Source organism: Mizuhopecten yessoensis, unplaced genomic scaffold, assembly GCF_002113885.1.
Source record: "Mizuhopecten yessoensis strain PY_sf001 unplaced genomic scaffold, ASM211388v2 scaffold3101, whole genome shotgun sequence".
NCBI classification, from domain to species: domain Eukaryota; kingdom Metazoa; phylum Mollusca; class Bivalvia; order Pectinida; family Pectinidae; genus Mizuhopecten; species Mizuhopecten yessoensis.
Genome location: NW_018404876.1, coordinates 435,208 through 441,755, shown reverse-complemented (window position 1 = coordinate 441,755; position 6,548 = coordinate 435,208). Strand labels below are relative to the sequence as shown.

The 6,548-nt window shown below is 34.7% G+C and overlaps 1 long non-coding RNA gene across 1 annotated transcript; it reads right to left on the bottom strand.

Moving 5' to 3' along the window:
* Window positions 1-3,734: 3,734 nt before the first annotated feature.
* On the bottom strand, window positions 3,735-6,482 carry LOC110447003. The gene is made up of 4 exons (XR_002462536.1): window positions 6,417-6,482; window positions 5,925-5,972; window positions 5,285-5,329; window positions 3,735-3,782 (listed from the first exon to the last, which is right to left on the bottom strand). It is a non-coding gene; the product is annotated as an uncharacterized LOC110447003 (long non-coding RNA).
* Between the last annotated feature and the right edge of the window lie 66 nt (window positions 6,483-6,548).

The following is a 6,548-nucleotide window of genomic DNA, read 5'->3' as shown; positions in this document are numbered from 1 at the left end:
CTTTTTATGCTTCCTGGTTGCAGCAAAATTTGCTGATTTGGCTTTCGGAAACAACCTATTAAGGTCAAGATCTTTCCATGTGTGTGGCAATCCCGCCACATACAGTAATAAGGGATCCAAGGGAGCTGGAATAGAAAAATACACCAGGTATCAACACTAGAAGTAACTTATTGTGTTCTAGCATCCAGCTTCAATTCACATGACTTGATCAGACAATTGTCCAACCCCTTATTCCAACAATAAAGTTGGTGTCTCACAAGGTTTTACGACTTAATCATATACACATTTCTAAATAAACAGTATTGATTAACCCTTAACAGCTGACCTATCATATAACACACAGTTTTAAAGTTAATTACACATTGTGAAACTAGTTAATTTTCAGTCACATGGTAGACTCGCACAGAACTATGTCAGCTTTCAGCTAATGTTGTTTTTCTCATTTTCATTATATAATTTTAGTTTAAAAAAACTTCCCAAAGCATAACATCACTATCCTTTTGAACAACACACTTTAATTATGATCTCATGTGTAAAAGGTAATATCATGGATGTTTTACAGAGTAACAGTCATATGTTGTTTGGATAATAAAATCAGATAGGGAATGAAATGAACCAGAGATATTCATTTAACAGNCCAGGTATAGGGCCATTCCCCATAGCCATTCTGGTAGCATAATTCATATACTTCAAATACAACTAGATCTGTTACATGACTTTCATTTGTAAACACCAGGAAAAGGAGATGTCCACAAAATCAGAGTCTGTATTGATGTAGCACTATTTCTTGACCCATAACAACATGGTTAGGTCATTTTGGGCTCAAAGTAGTGCAAGTACATGGACAAGGTACATTGTGTTCAGTAGAATTAATGTTAACTCCCTCAGCAAATAATACATAAGAATGTCAAGTGCAGTATTTCATCTACTCAAATCAAAGGAATGAAATCTAGTTTTACCATATGATCACCTTCATATAAATTGGTCACACCAACATTGACAAGAAACCCAAAAGACCCTGGACTGCTCTGCTCACCTACATTGATTGCTCACCTAGATATTACTAATCATTGGAAAATATTCTCATTAGAAGTAGAAACTTAGTATTGGATATGAGATCCCAGGTATAGGGCCATTCCCCATAGCCATCCTTGTAGCATAATTCATATACTTTAAATACAACTAGATCTGTTACATGACTTTCATTTGTAAACACCAGGAAATGTAAATGTCCACAAAATCAGAGTCTGTATTGATGTAACACTATTTCTTGACCCATAACAACATGGTCAGGTCATTTTGGGCTCAAAGTAGTGCAAATACAAGGTACATTGCGGTAGGTGGAAGCAACTCCCTCAGCAAATAGTACACAAGAATGTCAACAGCAGTATTTTACTGACTGAAAATCAAAATCACTTTTATATTGATCCATGAAAACTGTCAAACCACTAATTATTGATGATTTCAGGAAACGTAACGTCTTGCCCACTTTCAAAGGGGTCAATGCCATGAAAAGGGGGAGGGGGTTCTCCCAACTAGAAATTTCCTTGGGGGGAGGGATTATGTTGGTTACAATTTCTTGAAACTTTTGTTTTCACTTAGGCAATTGGTAAATAGTTTTCCATTGGCCTGCAGACATATACTACAGTACTTTAAATTTGTCACATGACTTTCATTTGTAAACACCAGGAAATGTAAATGTCCACAAAATCAGAGTCTGTATTGATGTAGCACTATTTCTTGACCCAGAACAACATGGTCAAGTCATTTTGGGCTCAAAGTAGTGCAAGTACAAGGTACATTGTGTTCAGTAGAAGTAATGTTAACTCCCTCAGCAAATATTACATAAGAATGTCAAGTGCAGCATTTCATCTACTCAAATCAAAGGAATGAAATCTAGTTTTACCATATGATCACCTTCATATAAATTGGTCACACCAACATTGACAAGAAACCCAAAAGACCCTGGACTGCTCACCTAGATATGTATGACCATTTTAAAATATTCTCATTAGAAGTAGTAACTTAGTATTGGATACGAGATCCCAGGTATAGGGCCATTCCCCATAGCCATTCTGGTAGCATAATTCATATACTTCAAATACAACTAGATCTGTTACATGACTTTCATTTGTAAACACCAGGAAATGTAAATGTCCACAAAATCAGAGTCTGTATTGATGTAGCACTATTTCTTGACCCATAACAACATGGTCAGGTCATTTTGGGCTCAAAGTAGTGTAGAAACAACTACCACAGCAAATAATACACTAGAGAAAATCATCTTAAGTATTTAATTGACTCCTATATTTTGGATGACATCTAGTAGTACAATAAATGAATACCCTTATAGGAAACTGTCATACCACCCTCTTCATTGATAAGAAACCAAAAGACCCTTGATTGCTCACCTAGATATGTATGACCTTTTTAAAATATTCTCATTAGAAGTAGTAACTTAGTATTGGATATGAGATCCCAGGTATAGGGCCATTCCCCATAGCCATCCTGGTAGCGTAATTCATATACTTGAAATACAACTAGATCTGTTACATGACTTTCATTTGTAAACACCAGGAAATGTAAATGTCCACAAAATCAGTCTGTATTGATGTAGCACTATTTCTTGACCCATAACAACATGGTCAGGTCATTTTGGGCTCAAAGTAGTGCATATCATGACTACAACTAAAGAGACGGAGGTATATTTATGGTCATATTATTAGCCATGGCCACATGTTATTTTCTATCTACTCATTAAATGATAGGTATCAAAAACACTTCTTTACATATATTTTATTTTAAACATGGAGAAAAATTTCAGCTACAAACTCAGGGTAAACAATGAAAAAATAAGACTATAAATATGTCAGTAAGACACAATGACCCCGCTCCATGAATTAGTGTTTTTATTTGGCAATTTCTAAAAATATTTACAGTAAAGTTGGCCTTAATTATGGACTCCTGAAATAGAGTTTGCGAAGTATTCTCATGATTGCCTTTGTATAAAGTGTTATCAACATCATTTCAGAAATGAAGTTGCTGGAGTGATGACACTGAATCATGCATGACAGGATGGTACAAACTGAGGTAACATCAATCTACCCCCCCCTCCAAATAATGACAATAATTGTTCAAACTAAAAGCTAACTGTATATCCCGTTCAACAATGATATTCAACATTGATCTTTATGTCATTCATACTAGGAATTTATCTGTTACATGACTTTCATTTGTAAACACCAGGAAATAGAGATGTCCACAAAATCAGAGTCTGTATTGATGTAGCACTATTGCTTGACCCATAACAACATGTTGGAGGTTGTTGTGGGCTCAAAATAGTGCACTTTTATAACTATGGATTTGCAAACCATGATGAACATAATGAACAGGCACATTACTTCAGAGTCCTTTTACTGATATTACTGGGAACAAATACATATTGTGCTATTCCGTCTTTGCTTATTGCATAGTTATCTTCTCTTGTGAGCAGGTAATGATTGTTACGTCATTGGTTTGTGTGAGAAAATGACGTCGTTTTCTCAAAAACTGATGACGTTACTCTCACAAACAAATGACGTAACAATCAATACCTGCTCACATGAGAAGATAACTCTGCAATACGCAAAGACGGAATACAACTTACCTCAGACTTTCCTTTTGGGAGCCAAGATGTGATCTGTGAAAAACTTCTATAACATCTTTTGATAATACTCTTAAATCGTCTGGTTTTGTTTTTTTCGGGAAATTTTTCACAAACAATGACCTCCTGTCAAGATCATCTGAAAAACAACCATGATATTGATATTGACATTTTTTGTTGTTTTTTTGTTTTACGGCGCATCGACAGTATAAGTCATTAAGAGGCCAAAATGATATTAATAATGAAACATTGAAGAAAGTATGACATACAGATGACAAATAAGATATTTCCACTGATAATTTTCATTAAGAAGTGTTGAAACCTAAATACTGATTCAGGGTAGTCATTATGAAATTCATTTCCCTTAGTAAATAAGTGAATGATGAATATAGTGGGCATATAGTTTACATACTTCAATTCACTCCATCGAAATTCAGAGTAACATGCTAATATGAATGCAGGGTAAGTCAATGCATTAGCCCATCCAAGGAAATCAAGTGATTTTAAGTAAAAAGCCAATGGGCCCTTATGATCACCTGTGGTTTAATACACTTGTTTTCTGCTGTTTCATCATGACACAGAAATTATCAAGCAGTACATACAATGCAAATTTGCCCACTGTTAATTCAGACAAATAATCTTGGGGAGTGATGAACATATCTTTGCATAACTGACAAGTGTCAGGAAACAAACAAAGCCTAAATCCTCTTCTCTAATTTCCAGTATACAAAGTGTATCTCTTATAAAATGTTGATTATGATGGAATAACAACATAACCTCAAAGTTAAACAAAACTTGATTTTTGACCAACTTATTTCACCTCTTTTTGTAAGGTCATCATTGTCATTCCATCGAAATTGTATATACTATACTATACTATCTAAAAGGAGTATATTTGATTCAAGGATTTCTGGATATGAAAAGTAAAGTTTTTGAATATTTAGCATATGGGATAAAATCGGCAATGCGGTGCCCTAAAATGAAATGCGCGCCTAGTAATCATTTATTTTGGGCCTAACAGTACCATGGAGCATATATACCATATTTAGCCGCAAATGCCATCTTGTACTTTTTTATTACAAAATTAGGGAGAGGGCTTGATAGCAGGCACCCAACCTGTTCCCAGGACATTTTTGCCAAAGTGGGAAAGGGGTTTATTTGTGAGAGGGGTCTCATTTGCGGTCAAATATAGTATATTCTTTGGATTACATTGGGAGTTTATCTTTATCTGTCACATGACTTTCATTTGTAAACACGAGAAAAAAGAAATGTCAACAAAATCAGAGTCTGTATTGATGTAGCACTATTTCTTGACCCATAACAACATGGTCAGGTCATTTTGGGCTCAAAGTAGTGCAAGTAATAGGTTCATTGTATATATATTAGCCTAAAGCAACTAGCTACACGAAAAATACTGTCAAAACACAGATAATTGTCAACTAAATAAAACAGGCATCCTGTCAACTTTCATAACATTGAATTGCCACAAAACAAAACAAATACTACTTCTCATTAAATCCTGGTTAAGACTAATTCACCCATTAAGTTTTCACCCATTAAGTTTTTCAATTTCTCAAAATATCATCATTTATACTATCAGAAAGGAAATAAATTTTCATGTACATCACAATGATTCAGTACCTTTCCAGTCCATATCCTGTTTCTTAAGAGATGTTTGTGTCCCAACTGAAAGACAAAGTCATAGATATGTGATATAAGGTAAAATAAGATCAATCTTAAACATATGTAGTCATGTTTCAAAATTCATGCCACCACGTACAATTATCAGCCCAAAATGGACCACATTTGAATCAGCTAGATATAAAGGACAGAAACTTACCCCACAACAGAAACAAAGAGCTGTTGGAGAACAGCATAGCTCGTCTATTGGCGAAATATGTTGTACTTAGATAGCAAATATCAATAGAAACACAGTCATGAACAGTAAAACCTTGATGTAATGCCCGTCATTTCATTTGCCACCACGCTAACCACCAACATATGTCAAGGTTCCAAGGTGACAATATAACAAGGTTTTACTGTACCTTAATGTGTTGTACATTTCAAAAGAAGAGATTACCAGACAAATATAAAACTAAAATAAAATGTTCAAATCATATGAGACAATTATGGTATTCAAAGAAAATCCTCAGATATACACTTGTACATCAGTTTATGATTTTAAAGTTAGAATCCTTCTGCATTTCTAATAAAATATTTATTAATTCACATTATCAGAAAGCAATTTACATTTTACATTTATGTCACAATAATACTGTACCTTTCCAGTCCATGTCCTGTTTCTTCAGAGACGTATTATGTGTAACAACTGAAAGACAAAGTCACATATAGGTGATACAATTCATTTTGACAAAAGTCATATACATCCTATAACCCCCTTTGTTTCCGACTCCTAAGCCTCCAAGTGGGAGTTGGGGATTACCACACATTGATAGCAATAAATATTTTCTGATCCCCATCGTGTACGAATCATCTATGCCAAGTATGGTCTTAGACCATCAAAGGTAAAGTTAAATTTTAAAAGTGTACGCATGATGACAAATAAGTATGATCTCATTAGGTAACCCTGACACTTCATTCATGTAGGGTGACCTGTAAATGAGCAAGGGGCCTTAACTCCGTCTCAGAAGACAAATTTGTTGGAGCTCTATTTGAACGTTTGACCAGTACCAAAAAGACAATAGATAACCGACATATGAAAGCTAATAATGACCATGATACAGCCCATCATTGACCAGCATATAAAAAGTACCTGTATTTTCTTTGTTCTGCTCCTCCTCTTCCTTCTTCTCATCATCTTCATCCTCCTCCTCATCTTCATCATCATCATCATCATCATCATCATCATCATCATCATCATCATCATCATCATCATCATCTTCAT